General features: G+C 54.4%; 2 protein-coding genes across 4 annotated transcripts in view; both read right to left on the bottom strand.

The window, feature by feature from the left end:
- Positions 1-17925, bottom strand: part of HSPB7 (heat shock protein family B (small) member 7) — a 31445-nt gene extending 13520 nt beyond the window's left edge. The window contains exon 1 of one of the 3 annotated variants that reach the window (XM_032944772.2): positions 17318-17925. The gene's annotated coding sequence lies outside the window, so the exon portion shown is untranslated. The remainder of the gene's footprint in view (positions 1-17317) is intronic. The other 2 variants (XM_032944770.2, XM_032944771.2) reach the window with 2 other exon arrangements.
- Positions 1-22549, bottom strand: part of LOC142907164 (uncharacterized) — a 198912-nt gene that overhangs the window by 3348 nt on the left and 173015 nt on the right. The window lies entirely within an intron of this gene.

The following is a 22549-nucleotide window of genomic DNA, read 5'->3' as shown; positions in this document are numbered from 1 at the left end:
TCACCACACAAAGACCCACAGACTCACCACAGAGACCCACAGACTCATCACACAGAGACCCACAGATTCACCACAAAGAGACCCACAGACTCACCACACAGAGACCCAGAGACTCACCACACAGAGACCCACAGACTCACCACAGAGACCCACAGACTCACCACACAGAGACCCACAGACTCACCACACAGAGACCAACAGAATCACCAGAAAGAGACCCACAGACTCACCACACATAGACCCACAGACTCACCACACAGAGACCCACAGACTCACCACACAGAGACCCACAGACTCACCACACAGCGACCCACAGACTCATCACACAGAGACCCACAGATTCACCACACAGAGACCCACAGACTCACCACACAGAGACCCACAACTCACCACACAAAGACCCACAGACTCACCACAGAGACCCACAGAATCATCACACAGAGACGCAGAGATTCACCACACAGAGACCCACAGTCTCACCACACAGAGACCCACAGACTCACCACACAGACACCCACAGACTCACCACACAGAGACCCACATACTCATCACACAGAGACCCACAGATTCACCACACAGAGACCCACAGTCTCACCACACAGAGACCCACAGACTCACCACACAGAGACCCACAGACTCATCACACAGAGACCCACAGACTCACCACAGAGACCCACAGACTCATCACACAGAGACCCACAGATTCGCCACACAGAGACCCACAGACTCACCACACAGAGACCCACAGACTCACCACACAGAGACACACACAGACTCACCACACAGAGACCCACAGACTCACCACACAGAGACCCACAGACTCACCACACAGATACCCACAGACTCACCACACAGACACCCAAAGACTCACCACACAAAGACCCACAGTCTCACCACACAGAGACCCACAGACTCACCACACAGACACCCACAGACTCACCACACAAAGACCCACAGACTCACCACACAGAGATCTACAGACTCACCACACAGAGACCCACAAACTCACCAAAGAGAGACCCACAGACTCACCACACAGAGACCCACAGATTCACCACACAGAGACCAACAGACTCACCACACACAGACCCACAGACTCACCACACAGATACCCACAGACTCATCACACAGATACCCACAGACTCACCACACAGAGACCCACAGACTCACCAAACAAAGACCCACAGACTCACCACAAAGACCCACAGACTCATCACACAGAGACCCACAGATTTACCACACAGAGGCCCACAGACTCTACACAGAGACCCACAGACTCACCACACAGAGACCCACAGACTCACCACACAGAGACCCACAGACTCACCACACAGAGACTCACAGACTCATCACACAGAGACCCACAGACTCACCACAGAGACCCACAGACTCATCACACAGAGACCCACAGATGTACCACACAGAGACCCACAGACTCACCACACAGAGACCCAGAGACTCACCACACAGAGACCCACAGACTCACCACAGAGACCCACAGACTCACCACACAGAGACCCACAGTCTCACCACACAGAGACCCACAGACTCACCACACAGAGACCCACAGACTCACCACACAGCGACCCACAGACTCACCACACAGAGACCCATAGACTCACCACACATAGACCCACAGACTCACCACACAGAGACCCACAGACTCACCACACAGAGACCCACAGACTCACCACACAGCGACCCACAGACTCATCACACAGAGACCCACAGATTCACCACACAGAGACCCACAGACTCACCACACAGAGACGCACAGACTCATCACACAGATACCCACAGACTCACCACACAGAGACCCAAAAACTCACCACACAAAGACCCACAGACTCACCACAGAGACCCACAGACTCATCACACAAAGACCCACAGATTCACCACACAGAGACCCACAGACTCACCACACAGAGACCCAGAGACTCACCACACAGAGACCCACAGACTCACCACAGAGACCCACAGACTCACCACACAGAGACCCACAGACTCACCACACAGAGACCAACAGAATCACCAGAAAGAGACCCACAGACTCACCACACAGAGACCCACAGACTCACCACACAGCGACCCACAGACTCACCACACAGAGACCCAGAGACTCATCACACAGCGACCCACAGACTCACCACACAGAGACCCACAGACTCACCACACAGAGACTCACCACGCAGAGATTCACCACACAGAGACCCACAGACTCACCACACAGAAACTCAAAGACTCACCACACAGAGACCCACAGACTCATCACACAGAGACCCACAGACTCACCACAGAGACCCACAGACTCATCACACAGAGACCCACAGACTCACCACACAGACACCCACAGACTCACCACACAGAGACCCACAGATTCGTCACACAGAGACCCACAGACTCACCACACAGAGACCCACAGACTCATCACACAGAGACCCACAGATTCACCACACAGAGACCCACAGACTCACCACACAGAGACCCACAGACTCATTACACAGAGACCCACAGACTCACCACACAGAGACCCACAGACTCACCACACAGAAACCCACAGACTCACACACAGAGACCCTCAGACTCATCACACAGAGACCCACAGACTCACCACAGAGAGCCACAGACTCAACACAGAGACCCACAGATTCGCCACACAGAGAGCCACAGACTCACCACACAGAGACCCACAGACTCATCACACAGAGACCCACAGATTCACCACACAGAGACCCACAGACTCACCACACAGAAACCCACAGACTCACACACAGAGACCCTCAGACTCATCACACAGAGACCCACAGACTCACCACACAGAGACCCACAGACTCACCACACAGATACCCACAGACTCACCACACAGACACCCACAGACTCACCACACAAAGACCCACAGTCTCACCACACAGAGACCCACAGACTCACCAAACAGACACCCACAGACTCACCACACAAAGACCCACAGACTCACCACACAGAGATCTACAGACTCACCACACAGAGACCCACAAACTCACCAAAGAGAGACCCACAGACTCACCACACAGAGACCCACAGATTCACCACACAGAGACCAACAGACTCACCACACACAGACCCACAGACTCACCACACAGATACCCACAGACTCATCACACAAATACCCACAGACTCACCACACAGAGACCCACAGACTCACCAAACAAAGACCCACAGACTCACCACAGAGACGCACAGACTCATCACACAGAGACCCACAGATTTACCACACAGAGGCCCACAGACTCTACACAGAGACCCACAGACTCACCACACAGAGACCCACAGACTCACCACACAGAGACCCACAGACTCACCACACAGAGACCCACAGACTCATCACACAGAGACCCACAGACTCACCACAGAGACCCACAGACTCATCACACAGAGACCCACAGATGTACCACACAGAGACCCACAGACTCACCACACAGAGACCCAGAGACTCACCACACAGAGACCCACAGACTCACCACAGAGACCCACAGACTCACCACACAGAGACCCACAGACTCACCACACAGAGACCCACAGACTCACCACACAGAGACCCACAGACTCACCACACAGCGACCCACAGACTCACCACACAGAGACCCATAGACTCACCACACATAGACCCACAGACTCACCACACAGAGACCCACAGACTCACCACACAGAGACCCACAGACTCACCACACAGCGACCCACAGACTCATCACACAGAGACCCACAGATTCACCACACAGAGACCCACAGACTCACCACACAGAGACGCACAGACTCATCACACATATACCCACAGACTCACCACACAGAGACCCAAAAACTCACCACACAAAGACCCACAGACTCACCACAGAGACCCACAGACTCATCACACAGAGACCGACAGATTCACCACACAGAGACCCACAGACTCACCACACAGAGACCCAGAGACTCACCACACAGAGACCCACAGACTCACCACAGAGACCCACAGACTCACCACACAGAGACCCACAGACTCACCACACAGAGACCAACAGAATCACCAGAAAGAGACCCACAGACTCACCACACAGAGACCCATAGACTCACCACACAGAGACCCACAGACTCACCACACAGCGACCCACAGACTCACCACACAGAGACCCACAGACTCACCACACATAGACCCACATACTCACCACACGGAGACCCACAGACTCACCACACAGAGACACACAGACTCACCACACAGAGACCCACAGACTCACCACACAGAGACCCACAGACTCACCACAGAGAGCCACAGACTGAACACACAGAGACCCACAGATTCGCCACACAGAGAGCCACAGACTCACCACACAGAGACCCACAGACTCACCACACAGCGACCCACAGACTCACCACACAGAGACCCACAGCCTCACCACACATAGACCCACAGACTCACCACACAGAGACCCACAGACTCACCACACAGAGACCCACAGAATCACCACACAGCGACCCACAGATTCGCCACACAGAGAGCCACAGACTCACCACACAGAGACCCACAGACTCATCACACAGAGACCCACAGATTCACCACACAGAGACCCACAGACTCACCACGCAGAGACGCACAGACTCATCACACAGATACCCACAGACTCACCACACAGAGACCCACAAACTCACCACACAAAGACCCACAGACTCACCACAGAGACCCACAGACTCATCACACAGAGACCCAAAGATTCACCACACAGAGACCCACAGACTCACCACACAGAAACCCACAGACTCACCACACAGAGACCCACAGACTCATCACACAGAGACCCACAGATTCACCACAGAGACCCACAGACTCATCACACAGAGACCCAAAGACTCACCACACAGACACCCGCAGACTCACCACACAGAGACCCACAGATTCGTCACACAGAGACCCACAGACTCACAACACACAGACCCACAGACTCATCACACAGAGACCCACAGACTCGCCACACAGAGACCCACAGACTCACCACACAGAGACCCACAGACTCATCACACAGAGACCCACAGACTCAACACACAGAGACCCACAGACTCACCACACAGAAACCCACGGACTCACACACAGAGACCCTCAGACTCATCACACAGAGACCCACAGACTCACCACAGAGACCCACAGACTCATCACACAGAGACCCACAGATTCGCCACGCAGAGACCCACAGACTCACCACACAGAGACCCACAGACTCATCACACAGAGACCCACAGATTCACCACACAGAGACCCACAGACTCAACACACAGAGACCCACAGACTCATCACACAGAGACCCACAGATTCACCACACAGAGACCCGCAGACTCACCACACAGAGACCCATAAACTCACCACACAGCGACCCACAGACTCACCACACAGAGACCCACAGACTCACCACACAGCGACCCACAGACTCACCACACAGAGACCCACAGACTCACCACACAGCGACCCACAGACTCACCACACAGAGACCCACAGACTCACCACACAGAGATCCACAGACTCACCACACAGAGACCCATAGACTCACCACACAGAGACCCTCAGACTCATCACACAGAGACCCATAGACGCATCACACAGAGACCCACAGACTCACCACACAGAGATCCACAGACTCACCACACAGAGACCCAGAGTCTCACCACACAGACGCCCACGGACTCACCGCACAGAGACCCATAGACTCACCACACAGAGACCCAAAGACTCATCACACAGAGACCCACAGACTCATCACACAGAGACCCAGAGACTCATCACACAGAGACCCACAGACTCATCACACAGAGACACACACAGACTCATCACACAGAGACCCACAGACTCACCACACAGAAACCCACAGACTCACACACAGAGACCCTCAGACTCATCACACAGAGACCCACAGACTCACCACACAGAGACCCACAGACTCACCACACAGATACCCACAGACTCACCACACAGACACCCACAGACTCACCACACAAAGACCCACAGTCTCACCACACAGAGACCCACAGACTCACCAAACAGACACCCACAGACTCACCACACAAAGACCCACAGACTCACCACACAGAGATCTACAGACTCACCACACAGAGACCCACAAACTCACCAAAGAGAGACCCACAGACTCACCACACAGAGACCCACAGATTCACCACACAGAGACCAACAGACTCACCACACACAGACCCACAGACTCACCACACAGATACCCACAGACTCATCACATAAATACCCACAGACTCACCACACAGAGACCCACAGACTCACCAAACAAAGACCCACAGACTCACCACAGAGACCCACAGACTCATCACACAGAGACCCACAGATTTACCACACAGAGGCCCACAGACTCTACACAGAGACCCACAGACTCACCACACAGAGACCCACAGACTCACCACACAGAGACCCACAGACTCACCACACAGAGACCCACAGACTCATCACACAGAGACCCACAGACTCACCACAGAGACCCACAGACTCATCACACAGAGACCCACAGATGTACCACACAGAGACCCACAGACTCACCACACAGAGACCCAGAGACTCACCACACAGAGACCCACAGACTCACCACAGAGACCCACAGACTCACCACACAGAGACCCACAGACTCACCACACAGAGACCCACAGACTCACCACACAGAGACCCACAGACTCACCACACAGAGACCCACAGACTCACCACACAGCGACCCACAGACTCACCACACAGAGACCCATAGACTCACCACACATAGACCCACAGACTCACCACACAGAGACCCACAGACTCACCACACAGAGACCCACAGACTCACCACACAGCGACCCACAGACTCATCACACAGAGACCCACAGATTCACCACACAGAGACCCACAGACTCACCACACAGAGACGCACAGACTCATCACACATATACCCACAGACTCACCACACAGAGACCCAAAAACTCACCACACAAAGACCCACAGACTCACCACAGAGACCCACAGACTCATCACACAGAGACCCACAGATTCACCACACAGAGACCCACAGACTCACCACACAGAGACCCAGAGACTCACCACACAGAGACCCACAGACTCACCACAGAGACCCACAGACTCACCACACAGAGACCCACAGACTCACCACACAGAGACCAACAGAATCACCAAAAAGAGACCCACAGACTCACCACACAGAGACCCATAGACTCACCACACAGATACCCACAGACTCACCACACAGCGACCCACAGACTCACCACACAGAGACCCACAGACTCACCACACATAGACCCACAGACTCACCACACAGAGACCCACAGACTCACCACACAGAGACACACAGACTCACCACACAGAGACCCACAGACTCACCACACAGAGACCCACAGAATCACCACACAGCGACCCACAGATTCGCCACACAGAGAGCCACAGACTCACCACACAGCGACCCACAGACTCATCACACATAGACCCACAGATTCACCACACAGAGACCCACAGACTCACCACACAGAGACGCACAGACTCATCACAGATACCCACAGACTAACCACACAGAGACCCACAAACTCACCACACAAAGACCCACAGACTCACCACAGAGACCCACAGACTCATCACACAGAGACCCACAGATTCACCACACAGAGACCCACAGACTCACCACAGAGACCCACAGACTCATCACACAGAGACCCACAGATGTACCACACAGAGACCCACAGACTCACCACACAGAGACCCAGAGACTCACCACACAGAGACCCACAGACTCACCACAGAGACCCACAGACTCACCACACAGAGACCCACAGACTCACCACACAGAGACCCACAGACTCACCACACAGAGACCCACAGACTCACCACACAGCGACCCACAGACTCACCACACAGAGACCCATAGACTCACCACACATAGACCCACAGACTCACCACACAGAGACCCACAGACTCACCACACAGAGACCCACAGACTCACCACACAGCGACCCACAGACTCATCACACAGAGACCCACAGATTCACCACACAGAGACCCACAGACTCACCACACAGAGACGCACAGACTCATCACACAGATACCCACAGACTCACCACACAGAGACCCAAAAACTCACCACACAAAGACCCACAGACTCACCACAGAGACCCACAGACTCATCACACAGAGACCCACAGATTCACCACACAGAGACCCACAGACTCACCACACAGAGACCCAGAGACTCACCACACAGAGACCCACAGACTCACCACAGAGACCCACAGACTCACCACACAGAGACCCACAGACTCACCACACAGAGACCAACAGAATCACCAGAAAGAGACCCACAGACTCACCACACAGAGACCCACAGACTCACCACACAGCGACCCACAGACTCACCACACAGAGACCCACAGACTCACCACACATAGACCCACAGACTCACCACACAGAGACCCACAGACTCACCACACAGAGACCCAGAGACTCATCACACAGCGACCCACAGACTCATCACACATAGACCCACAGATTCACCACACAGAGACCCACAGACTCACCACACAGAGACGCACAGACTCATCACAGATACCCACAGACTAACCACACAGAGACCCACAAACTCACCACACAAAGACCCACAGACTCACCACAGAGACCCACAGACTCATCACACAGAGACCCACAGATTCACCACACAGAGACCCACAGACTCACCACACAGAAACTCACAGACTCACCACACAGAGACCCACAGACTCATCACACAGAGACCCACAGACTCACCACAGAGACCCACAGACTCATCACACAGAGACCCACAGACTCACCACACAGACACCCACAGACTCACCACACAGAGACCCACAGATTCGTCACACAGAGACCCACAGACTCACCACACAGAGACCCACAGACTCATCACACAGAGACCCACAGATTCACCACACAGAGACCCACAGACTCTCCACACAGAGACCCACAGACTCATCACACAGAGACCCACAGACTCACCACACAGAGACCCACAGACTCACCACACAGAAACCCACAGACTCACACACAGAGACCCTCAGACTCATCACACAGAGACCCACAGACTCACCACAGAGAGCCACAGACTCAACACAGAGACCCACAGATTCGCCACACAGAGAGCCACAGACTCACCACACAGAGACCCACAGACTCATCACACAGAGACCCACAGATTCACCACACAGAGACCCACAGACTCACCACACAGAAACCCACAGACTCACACACAGAGACCCTCAGACTCATCACACAGAGACCCACAGACTCACCACACAGAGACCCACAGACTCACCACACAGATACCCACAGACTCACCACACAGACACCCACAGACTCACCACACAAAGACTCACAGTCTCACCACACAGAGACCCACAGACTCACCAAACAGACACCCACAGACTCACCACACAAAGACCCACAGACTCACCACACAGAGATCTACAGACTCACCACACAGAGACCCACAAACTCACCAAAGAGAGACCCACAGACTCACCACACAGAGACCCACAGATTCACCACACAGAGACCAACAGACTCACCACACACAGACCCACAGACTCACCACACAGATACCCACAGACTCATCACACAAATACCCACAGACTCACCACACAGAGACCCACAGACTCACCAAACAAAGACCCACAGACTCACCACAGAGACCCACAGACTCATCACACAGAGACCCACAGATTTACCACACAGAGGCCCACAGACTCTACACAGAGACCCACAGACTCACCACACAGAGACCCACAGACTCACCACGCAGAGACCCACAGACTCACCACACAGAGACCCACAGACTCACCACACAGATACCCACAGACTCACCACACACAGACCCACAAACTCACCACACAGATACCCAGATTCACCACACAGAGGTGTGGGTGTCTCTCTCAGGGGGTTCACAATGGCCGTGTTGGAGACACTGCGACCCTGGGTCTGGGTGTCTCTCTCTCTCTGTCTCTCTCTCAGGGGGTTCACAGTGGCCGTGTTGGCGGGAATGATATCAGGGAGTCGGAATTGGTTTCTAATTTTGGGTTCCCACTTGCGTCCCTCTCTGTGCGTGTGTCTGTGTGTATGCCTGTGTGTGTGTGTCTGTGTGTGTGCCTGTGTGTGTGTATGTGTGTGTTTGTCTGTGTGTGTGTGTCTGTGTGTGTGTGTATGAGTGTGCCTGTGTGTGTTTCTGTGTGTGTGTATCTGTGTGTCTGTGTGTGTATGTGTGTGTGTGTCTGTGTGTGTGTGTATGTTTGTCTGTGTGTGTATCTGTGTGTCTGTGTGTGTGTATGTGTGTGCCTGTGTGTGTTTCTGTGTGTGTGTGTGTCTGTGTGTGTGTTTGTGTGTCTGTGTGTGTATCTGTGTGTGTCTGTGTGTCTGTGTGTGTTTGTCTGTGTGTGTGTGTCTGTGTGTGTGTCTATGTGTGTCTGTGTGTGTGTGTGTCTGTGTGTCTGTGTGTGTTTGTCTGTGTGTGTCTGTGTGTGTGTCTATATCTGTGTGTGTCTGTGTGTGTGTGTGTGACACAGTGTGTGTTTGTTTGTGTCTGTGTCCGGCAAAACAACCCCCTACCTCGTCGCGGTGCCGGACGGGCAACTCTGTCGTGGACAGTGCTGTGGGGGGAGGTCCAATTTTGATTGGCTCCTCCCCTCATGGCGTCTGTGTCCACCACAGGGGCTAAACGGGGGCTCTGGACGGGTGCGAGGGGCTGGTAACCCCTCCACCTTCAATTAATTACCACGAAACCACGAGTTAAACTGAAATATGGAACTAATAAGCTTGTGCCGGAGGCCCCGGAGGGCCAGGCGTCTATGACGTCTCCTGGCCAAACCCCAATTGGCGGAGCCAGGAGATTGAATATCTACCCTCGGGGCTCCTCCAGAAACAACGAAAAGCCACTTCGTGTGGCCACGTGGAATGTTCGAACGCTCACTGCGGAGGAGAGGCTGCCACTCCTCTGTCGGGAGCTGGACCGGTATCGCCTGGATCTCTATGGCATTCAGGAGGTCCGGTGGACCGGTTCAGGCTCCTGCCACCATGAGGGGTGGACAGTCCTCTACTCGGGGCAGCAGACTGCCAAACAACAGGGTGTGGCTCTTCTTCTGAACAGAATAATTAAGGGGGCGTGGGAGCGTGGCGGTGAGGTGTGGGAAGCTGTAGGCCCCAGGCTACTTTGGGCTTTGCCTTCCCATCAACCGGAGGCGAGGAATGGTGGTCGTGGTTATTTATGCCACCACCGAAGACGAACATCCGTGGAGGGATGCAGGCAAAGCCAATGAGTCAGATGCCTTCTATGACCTCCTGTCACAGGTGCTGGCTTAAGTGGCACCTCGGGATAGAGTCATCATGTTGGGTGACTTCAATGCCCGAGTTGGTCATGATGCTGGCACCTGGTCTGGAGTGATTGGAGGGCATGGGCCAGATCAGCTCAATAACAACGGTAGGAGGCTGCTAGATTTTTGTGCAGCCCATGGGCTTGTAATTACCAACACGCTGTTCCGGCATCGGCGCATGCACACAAAATCATGGATGCATGCCGGGTCCAAGCAAGAACATCTGCTGGACTACATAGTGACGGACCAGCAGATGCGAGCCCATGTCCTTGACACCAGGACCTACCGTGCAGCTGATCTGCCCTCTGACCATCGACTTGTCATCTGTAAGATGCGCCTGCCATTCTTCCACTCTGGTGGTGGGTGTACACCTAGGACCCCATTCCAACCTAAAGTGGTCTGGTCTCAGCTGATGAAAGTTGAAGCAACAATTTCATCATTACTTGCGGCTGGGGTTGGCATCGTCCCCCACTCCTCCTGATGTCGAGGGTAAATGGGCGAGGTTCAGGACTGTGACTCATGCAGCTGCAATGGCTGCTCTGGGTACGCGGTCTGGACCTCCCCAGAGACCCTGGCTGACAGAGGAGGTGTTCAGCATAGTTGAGAAAAAGCCACAGTCCCACTGTCATCGGCTACAGAATCCCACGTCAGAGAATGAGGATGCTTACCACACCCTTCGCTAGGAGGTTCGGAGAGCCGTGAGGCGCTGCAAGGATGGGTGGTGGTCGCGGGTTGCTGAGGAGATGGAGTCTGCCTCAGTGGCCCGTGATCACAAATCTCTATTTAACTCCATCAAAAAAGTCACCTGCAGCACCACACCTATTACCATCATTAGGTGAATAAACAGTGATCCAATCTCCGACCCCCAGGAACACGTTTGCAGATTTGCTGAACATTTCTGTGAGGTCCTCGGGGAGGGAAAATCCCTCAGCCAGGAAAACATCGTGGCACAAAGTGGGGATGACCCTGCTGAGGCTGCGGTGCCTCAAATATTGGAAGAAGTCACCCGCTGTGAGTGGCTGGCTGAGGTACCATCTGTTGAGGAAGTACTAAAGGCGATCCAGAGTCTGAGACCAGGAAAGGCAGCGGGCAGAGATGATCTCCCAAGCGAAATGCTGAGGGAGGGTGGCGTTTGTGCACAGACTGCCCTATATGACATCATAACAACAGTCTGGACCACTGGACGGGTTCCGCAGGATTGGAAGGATGCCCTGGTGGTCTCCCTCTTTAAGAAGGGGGACCGCACAGACTGTAACAACTACAGGGGCATCTCACTCCTCAGTGTGCCGGGAAAGGTCCTGGCAAGGATTATTCAACATTGCCTTGCCAGGCACGCTGAGGAGAGGCTTGCGGAGCCCCAATGTGGTTTCAGGAAAGGGCGGTCCTGCACAGATGCCATATTTTCTGTCCGTCTGCTACAGCAGAGGTGTAGGGAATTCCAACAAGACCTACATCTCTGCTTTATTGACCTAGTCAAACCCTATGATACCATCAGTAGGCCTGGGCTCTGGGTTGTTCTTCGTGATTTTGGAGTCCCTGACCCTCTGCTCATGATCATTAAGGACCTTCATGATGGTGAGCGGGCCCGGGTAAAACTACGTGGTCGGGAGTCAGAGCCATTCCCTGTACACTTTGGGGTGCGACAGGGATGTCCTCTGGCTCCCACATTATTTAACATCTATTTTGACCACGTAGTTCGTGAAGCCTTCAATAGCTGTACCGGGGGAATCTCCATTTGGTACAGATATAATGGGAGGCTAATTTGATGCCCGGGTGCGGTCAAAGGAGGGCTCCCTATTGCTCAACCACGTTATGTATGCCGATGATTTGGTAATAGCTGCTCAAACAGAGGAGGAGTTGGAGACGCTGCTGCTGAGACTGGAGCGTGCCACTAAGAGATGGGGCCTTACCATCAGCCCCACCAAAACTAAGCACCTGCCTGGGTATTTTGTACCATCGGACACTCCACCCCCACAACTCCCAATCGATGATGGGGCAGTTGTGGAGAGAGTGGAGAGTTTCCCATACCTGGGCAGTGTGCTTAGGACCGGCTCCAGTTTAACAGCAGAGGTCTCACTCCGAATCAGTCGATCAGCAATATCTTTTCATCGGTTGCATAACAACAACGGAGGGCGGAGGAGCGATGCTCACAACAGCGAGCGGAGCGCCGGGTGACTAAAGCACAGCAGGTTGGCACAGTAGGGGGCACAGGTGGTGCATCAGCCAGTCATCTCAGTCAGTCGACCCGTGGCACCTGGGTCTGCCCCGTGACCTCCTGCCAGCGGGCGTTCGACACTTCACGTGGCCTCAAGGTGCACATGGCCTGGCACAAGCGTCGTGGTGATGTCACCGCCACTTAGTGGCGAATGGCGGTTGTTGTTGTGTGTGTGTCTGTGTGTGTCTGTGTGTGTGAGTAGGGAGTGGTGGTGCAGTGGTTTGCGCACTGTGTGTGTGTGGGGGGAGCGGTGGTGCAGTGGTTAGCGCACTGTGTATGTGAGTGGGGAGCGGTGGTGCAGTGGTTAGCACACTGTGTGTGTGTGGGGAGTGGTGGTGCAGTGGTTAGCGCACTGTGTGTCAGTGTGAGTGGTGGTGCAGTGGTTAGCACACTGTGTGTTTGGGGAGCGGTGGTGCAGTGGTTAGCGCACTGTGTGTGTGTGGGGGGGGAGTGGTGGTGCAGTGGTTAGCCCACTGTGTGTGTGAGGAGTGGTGGTGCTGTGGTTAGCGCACTGTGTGTGTATGGGGAGTGGTGGTGCAGTGGTTAGCGCACTGTGTGTGTGGGGGGAGCGGTAGTGCAGTGGTTAACGCACTGTGTGTGTGTGGGGAGTGGTGGTGCAGTGGTTAGCGCACTGTGTGTGTGGGGAGTGGTGGTTCAGTGGTTAGCGCACTATGTGTGTGTGGGGAGTGGTGGTGCAGTGGTTAGCGCACTGTCTGTGTGTGGGGAGTGGTGGTGCAGTGGTTAGCGCACAGTGTGTGTGTGGGGAGTGGTGGTGCAGTGGTTAGCGCACTGTGTGTGTGTGGGGAGTGGTGGTGCAGTGGTTAGCGCACTGTGTGTGTGGGGAGTGGTGGTGCAGTGGTTAGCGCACTGTGTGTGTGTGTGGGGAGTGGTGGTGCAGTGGTTAGCGCACTGTGTGTGTGTGGGGAGTGGTGGTGCAGTGGTTAGCGCACTGTGTGTGTGTGGGGAGTGGTGGTGCAGTGGTTAGCGCACTGTGTGTGTGTAGAGTTGTGGTGTAGTGGTTAGCGCACTGTGTGTGTGTGGGGAGTGGTGGTGCAGTGGTTAGCGCACTGTGTGTTTGTGTGTGAGGAGTGGTGGTGCAGTTGTTAGCGCACTGTATGTGTGGGGAGTTGTGGTGCAGTGGTTAGCGCACTGTGTGTGTGTGGGGAGTGGTGGTGCAGTGGTTAGCGCACTGTGTGTGTGTGAGTGGAGTTGTGGTGCAGTGGTTAGCGCACTGTGTGTGTGTGGGGAGTGGTGGTGCAGTGGTTAGCGCACTGTGTGTTTGTGTGTGTGGAGTTGTGGTGCAGTGGTTAGCGCGCTGTGTGTGTGTGGGGAGTGGTGGTGCAGTGGTTAGCGCACTGTGTGTGTGTGGGGAGTGGTGGTGCAGTGGTTAGCGCACTGTGTTTGTCTGTGGGGAGTGGTTGCCAAGTGAATTGTTGAAAGCTCCGCTGAGGTCACGTGACAGACCCAGCAGGTGCCATGGGCTGACTGCTGTGCCAGGCTAGGTGCATGAGGTCACGGGACAGACCCAGCAGGTGCAATGGGTTGACTGACTGAGACGAGTCGCTGATGCACCATCAGCTATAATCCCTACTGTACAAACCTGCTGTGCTTTAGCCACCCAGCGCTCCGCTCGTTGTTGTGAGCGTCGCTCCTCCGCCCTCCGTTGTTGTTGGAGGGCGACTGCCTCCAACTGCCCAGTAGCGTCCTTCACGAGCCTCCTCCACAGAGGCCGATCTTGACACCGCTGGTACCAGTCATCGGCAAGTCCACTCAGCTCCACGTCCTCCTGTACCACATCACTCCATCTCTTCTCTAGCCCGTGCCGCGCCCGCTTAGCCCCCTCAATCCGGCCGAACAAAAGCTGTTTCGGCATGCGGTGGCTGGGCATGCGGGCTACATGATCCAGCCATCGCAGCCTTGCCCGCCGGAGGAGCTCACGATGGGACCTTGCCCAGATCTTTCAAGGATTTGTGAGCTCCTCACACAATCCAGTCTGGTTAAACCCAGGATGGATCGTAGGCAAGCCAGCCTGAACGTTTCTAACCGGCGAAGATGTTCCATTAGGGGGGTCCACGTTTCGCAAGCGTAGAGAAGGGAGGGAATGACCGTGGCCGAGAAGACCTGAAGCTTAGTGCGGAGCGACAGACCAGGTAGCTTCCACACGGCGTTACGCAACCGATGAAAATATATTGCCGCTCGACTGATTCGGAGTGAGACCTCTGCTGTTAAACCACACATTCACACACTCACCTACTCACACTCACTCACATACTCACACACTCACTCACCCACTCACACACTCACCCACTCACCCACTCACACTCACTCACATCCTCACTCACACACTCACCCACTCACTCACATACTCACTCACCCACGCACCCTCTCACCCACTCACACACTCACTCACCCACCCACCGACCCACACACTCTCTCACCCACTCACCCACTCACTCAGTCAAGACTCACTCACTCACACACTCACACACTCACCCACTCACACTCACTCACATACTCACTCACACACTCACCCACTCACTCACATACTCACTCACCCACTCACCCTCTCACCCACTCACACACTCACTCACCCACCCACCGACCCACACACTCTCTCACCCACTCACTCAGTCAAGACTCACTCACATACTCACACACTCACCCACTCACACTCACTCACATACTCACTCACCCACACACTCACCCACTCACACACTCACTCACTCACACTCACCCACTCACACCCACTCACCCACTCACACTCACTCACTCACCCACCCACTCACTCACCCACTCACTCACCCACCCACCCACTCACCCACTCACATACTCACACACTCACTCACCCACTCACACACTCACCCACTCACCCACTCACACTCACTCACATCCTCACTCACACACTCACCCACTCACTCACATACTCACTCACTCACCCACCGACCCACACACTCTCTCACCCACTCACCCACTCACTCACCCATCAGTCAAGACTCACTCACTCACTCACCCACACCCCACCCCACCCCCACCCACACTCACCCACACACCCACCCACACTCACCCACACTCACCCACACACCCACCCACACTCACCCACTCACCCACACACCCACTCACTCACTCACCCACTCACTCACCCACACTCACCCACACACCCACCCACACTCACCCACTCACACCCACACACCACTCACTCACTCACCCACTCACCCACCCACTCACCCACTCACCCACTCACCCACACACCCACTCACTCACCCACTCACCCACTCACCCACACACCCACTCACTCACTCACCCACACACCCACACCCACCCACACTCACCCACACTCACCTGCACACTCACTCACTCACCCAACCACTCACCCACTCACTCACTCACCCACTCACTCACCCACCCACTCACCCACTCACCCACTCACTCACCCACCCACTCACCACCCACTCACTCACCCACTCACCCACCCACTCACTCACACACCCCACTCACCCACTCACCCCAACACCCACACCCACTCACTCACCCACCCACTCACCCACCCACACACACTCAATCACCCACTCACTCACTCACCCACTCACTCACCCACTCACTCACTCACCCACTCACCCACACACCCACTCACTCACTCACCCACTCACTCACTCACCCACACACCCACCCACACTCACCCACACACCCACCCACACCCACCCACACCCACCCCACACTCACCTGCACGTGAATGATCTCAAGTCCGAGGTGTTCTTCACGGCTTCGTTGCTCTCGGCGAGCAAATATCCGTGAGTACCAGTGAGTACCAGTGAGTACCAGTGGGTGCCAGTGAGTATCCGTGAGTATCAGTGGAGTGTACCAGTGAGTACCAGTGAGTGTACCACTGAGTATCAGTGAGTATCAATGCGTGTACCAGTGAGTGTATCAGTGAGTACCAGTGAGTATCAGTGAGTATCAATGCGTGTACCAGGGAGTACCAGTGAGTGTACCAGTGAGTACCAGTGAGTGTACCAGTGAGTGTACCAGTGAGTGTACTAGTGAGTATCCGTGAGTGTACCAGTGAGTGTACCAGTGAGTGTACCAGTGAGTATCAGTGAGTGCCAGTGAGTATCCCAGTGAGTGTACTAGTGAGTACCAGTGAGTATCAGTACCAGTGAGTACCAGTGAGTGTGCCAGTGAGTACCAGTGAGTGTACCAGTGAGTGTACCAGTGAGTATCAGTACCAGTGAGTGTACCAGTGAGTGTACCAGTGAGTGTACCAGTGAGTACCAGTGAGTATCAGTACCAGTGTGAGTGTGTCGGTGAGTTCGGATCCGGCCCCACTGATCCGTTTTCACTCTGCTCATGGATATTTAAGAGCCAAACCACGCTCCTGATTGGTCGATACTTTTGTGGGCGTGGCTTACGGGCAAGTTGATTGAGTGGGTGATGATGGGTGGGTGAGTGGTGAGTGAGTGGTGAGTGGGTGGGTGGGTGAGTGAGTGGGGTGGGTGAGTGAGTGGTGAGTGGGTGAGTGAGTGGTGAGTCAGTGAGTGAGTGGGTGAGTGAGTGGTGAGTCAGTGAGTGAGTGGGTGAGTGAGTGGGTGGAGTGAGTGGGTGAGTGAGTGAGTGACTGAGTGACTGACTGAGTGAATGAGTGACTGAGTGACTGAGTGAGTGGCTGAGTGACTGAGTGAGTGGGTGGGTGAGTAAGTGAGTGACTGAGTGAATGACTGACTGAGTGAGTGGGTGGGTGAGTGAGTGGGTGGGTGAGTGAGTGACTGAGTGATTGAGTGAGTGAGTGACTGAGTGACTGAGTGAGTGACTGAGTGAATGAGTGACTGAGTGAGTGACTGAGTGAGTGAGTGAGTGGCTGAGTGACTGAGTGAGTGAGTGACTGAGTGAGTGGGTGGGTGAGTGAGTGAGTGACTGAGTGAATGACTGACTGAGTGAGTGGGTGGGTGAGTGAGTGGTGGGTGAGTGAGTGACTGAGTGATTGAGTGAGTGAGTGACTGAGTGACTGAGTGAGTGACTGAGTGAATGAGTGACTGAGTGAGTGACTGAGTGAGTGAGTGAGTGGCTGAGTGACTGAGTGAGTGAGTGACTGAGTGAGTGGGTGGGTGAGTGAGTGAGTGACTGAGTGAATGACTGACTGAGTGGGTGGGTGAGTGGGTGGGTGAGTGAGTGACTGAGTGAGTGACTGAGTGAGTGAGTGACTGAGTGAGTGAGTGACTGAGTGGCTGAGTGACTGAGTGAGTGACTGAGTGAGTGACTGAGTGAGTGAGTGACTGAGTGAGTGACTGAGTGAGTGAGTGACTGGAGTGAGTGAGTGACTGAGTGAGTGAGTGACTGAGTGAGTGAGTGAGTGACTGAGTGAGTGAGTGGGTGAGTGAGTGAGTGAGTGACTGAGTGAATGACTGACTGAGTGAGTGGGTGGGTGAGTGAGTGAGTGAGTGACTGAGTGAATGACTGACTGAGTGAGTGGGTGGGTGAGTGAGTGAGTGAGTGACTGAGTGGGTGACTGAGTGAGTGAGTGAGTGGCTGAGTGACTGAGTGAGTGACTGAGTGAGTGGGTGGGTGAGTGAGTGAGTGAGTGACTGAGTGAATGACTGACTGAGTGAGTGGGTGGGTGAGTGAGTGACTGAGTGAGTGACTGAGTGAGTGAGTAACTGAGTGAGATAACCAAGTCAATTGCATCCAATGAGTCAGACTCGCGTCGCCTCGCTATGTATAGACCCCCCCCATAGCCCCCTCTTATCGCCTCTAACCCCTACAACCATCACCCCCATCACCCCCATCACCCACCCCATCACCCCCCTCTCTCTCCATCTCCCCCTCCATCACTCCATCATCCCCCCCACCACCCCCCCCATCACCCCCCCCCCCATCACCACCCATCACCCCCCCACCACCCCCCCCATCACCCCCCCCCCATCACCACCCATCACACCCCCCCATCACCCCCCCCATCACCCCCCCATCACCCCCCATCACCCCACCCATCACCCCCCCATCACCCACCCCTCTCTCTCCATCACCCCCTCCATCACTCCATCACCCCCCACCCATCACCCCCCATCACCCCACCCATCACCACCTCTCTCTCTCTCCATCACCCCCTCCATCACTCCATCACCCCCCCCCCCATCACCCCCCATCACCCCACCCATCACCCCCCCATCACCCACCCATCACCCCCCATCACCACCCCTCTCTCTCCATCACCCCCTCCATCACTCCATCACCCCCCACCCATCACCCCCCCCCCCCATCACCCCCCACCCATCACCCCCCCGGTGTTTATCTCCAATTATAACTTTGACGCTGAGTCGTCTGTCGCTTGGCCCCTCATTCTGTGTCCCCTCTCACGAGGCCGAGAATAGCCAAGTTCATTCATCCGTCCACTCGTCGCAGCGCGTGTCAGAAGACGAGTCACCTCAAATATCCCAGCGTCCATACTTCACCACCGTCGTCGCCACTTCACGCGGTCGGTCAGTCGTTAGGTAGGTCAGTCACTCAGTCAATCAGTCAGTCAGTCACTCAGTTAGTCAGTCAGTCACTCAATCAGTCAGTCACTCAATCAGTCAGTCACTCAATCAGTCAGTCAGTCGGTCACTCAGTCAGTCACTCAGTCAGTCACTCAATCAGTCAGTCAGTCAGTCACTCAGTCAGTCACTCAGTCAGTCAGTCAGTCTCTCAGTCAGTCAGTCAGTATCTCAGTTAGTCAGTCAGTCAGTTGTTAGGTCAGTCATTAGGTCAGTCAGTCAGTCACTCAGTCAGTCAGTCAGTCACTCAGTCAGTCGTTAGGTCAGTCAGTCAGTCACTCAGTCAGTCAGTCAGTTGTTAGGTCAGTCAGTCAGTCAGTTGTTAGGTCAGTCAGTCACTCAGTCGGTCAGTCAGTCACTCAGTCAGTCACTCAGTCAGTCAGTCAGTTGTTAGGTCAGTCAGTCAGTCAGTTGTTAGGTCAGTCAGTCAGTCACTCAGTCAGTCAGTCAGTCACTCAATCAGTCAGTCACTCAGTCAGTCAGTCACTCAGTCGGTCAGTCAGTCACTCAGTCAGTCACTCAGTCAGTCAGTCAGTTGTTAGGTCAGTCAGTCAGTCAGTTGTTAGGTCAGTCAGTCAGTCACTCAGTCGGTCAGTCAGTCACTCAGTCAGTCAGTCACTCAGTCGGTCAGTCAGTTGTTAGGTCAGTCAGTCAGTCAGTTGTTAGGTCAGTCAGTCAGTCACTCAGTCAGTCAGTCAGTCACTCAGTCAGTCAGTCACTCAGTCAGTCACTCAGTCGGTCAGTCAGTCACTCAGTCAGTCACTCAGTCAGTCAGTCAGTTGTTAGGTCAGTCAGTCAGTCAGTTGTTAGGTCAGTCAGTCAGTCACTCAGTCGGTCAGTCAGTCACTCAGTCAGTCAGTCACTCAGTCAGTCAGTCACTCAGTCGGTCAGTCAGTTGTTAGGTCAGTCAGTCAGTTGTTAGGTCAGTCAGTCAGTCACTCAGTCAGTCAGTCACTCAGTCAGTCAGTCAGTTGTTAGGTCAGTCAGTCAGTCAGTTGTTCGGTCAGTCAGTCAGTCGCTCAGTCAGTCAGTCACTCAGTCAGTCAGTCACTCAGTCGGTCAGTCAGTCACTCAGTCAGTCACTCAGTCACTCAGTCAGTCAGTCAGTCGTTAGGTCAGTCAGTCACTCAGTTGTTAGGTCAGTCAGTCACTCAGTCAGTCAGTCAGTCACTCAGTCAGTCAGTCAGTCGTTAGGTCAGTCAGTCATTAGGTCAGTCAGTCACTCAGTCAGTCAGTCAGTCATTAGGTCAGTCAGTCACTCAGTCAGTCAGTCACTCAGTCGGTCAGTCAGTTAGTCAGTCAGTCAGTCACTCAGTCAGTCAGTCATTAGGTCAGTCAGTCACTCAGGCAGTCAGTCAGTCAGTCACTCAGTCAGTTGTTAGGTCAGTCAGTCACTCAGTCACTCAGTCAGTCACTCAGTCAGTCAGTCATTAGGTCAGTCAGTCACTCAGTCAGTCAGTCAGTCGTTAGGTCAGTCAATCACTCAGTCAGTCAGTCACTCAGTCAGTCAGTCAGTCACTCAGTCACTCAGTCAGTCACTCAGTCAGTCAGTCATTAGGTCAGTCAGTCACTCAGTCAGTCAGTCAGTCGTTAGGTCAGTCAATCACTCAGTCAGTCAGTCACTCAGTCAGTCAGTCAGTCACTCAGTCACTCAGTCAGTCAATCAGTCAGTCAGTCATTCGGTCAGTCAGTCACTCAGTCAGTCAGTCAGTCACTCAGTCAGTCGTTCAGTCAGTCAGTCGTTAGGTCAGTCAGTCACTCAGTTAGTCAGTCAGTCGTTCGGTCAGTCAGTCACTCAGTCGTTCATTCAGTCGAAGATTTATTTTTGTTTTTTTTGACTTCTGGAGTTACTGAAATCGCTCGTTCACTCGACCCGGAGGTGGTGGTCGTGGTAGTGGAGGTAGTGGAGGTGGTGGTGGTGAAGGTGGAGGTGGTGGAGGTGGTGGTGGTGGAAGTAGTGGTGAAGGTGGAGGTGGTGGTGTTGGTGGAGGTGGTGGTGAAGGTGGAGGTGGTGGTGGTGGTTGTAGTGGAGGTGGTAGTGGAGGTGGTGGAGGTGGTGGTGAAGGTGGTGGTGAAGGTGGTGGTGGAGGTGGTGGTGAAGGTGGTTGTTGAGGTGGTCGTGGTAGTGGAGGTAGTGGAGGTGGTGGAGGTGGTGGTGAAGGTGGTGGAGGTGGTGGTGGAGGTGGTGGAGGTGGTGGTGGAGGTGGTGGTGGTGGTGGAGGTGGTGGAGGTGGTGAAGGTGGTGGTGGAGGTGGTGGTGGTGGAGGTGGTGGTGGAGGTGGTGGTGGTGGAGGTGGTTATGGTGGTGGTGGAGGTGGTTGTGGTGGTGGTGGAGGTGGTGGAGGTGGTTATGGTGGTGGTGAAGGTGGTGGTGGTAGAGGTGGTGGATGTGGCTATGGTGGTGGTTATGGTGGTGGTGGAGGTGGCT

The sequence above is a fragment of the Petromyzon marinus genome, chromosome 75 (genome assembly GCF_048934315.1).
Source record: "Petromyzon marinus isolate PM22_M1 ecotype Great Lakes invasive population chromosome 75, UKy_Petmar_22M1.pri1.0, whole genome shotgun sequence".
Classification (NCBI taxonomy): domain Eukaryota; kingdom Metazoa; phylum Chordata; class Hyperoartia; order Petromyzontiformes; family Petromyzontidae; genus Petromyzon; species Petromyzon marinus.
Note: the sequence above shows the minus strand (reverse complement) of the source record. Positions and strands in the feature narration are given on the sequence as shown.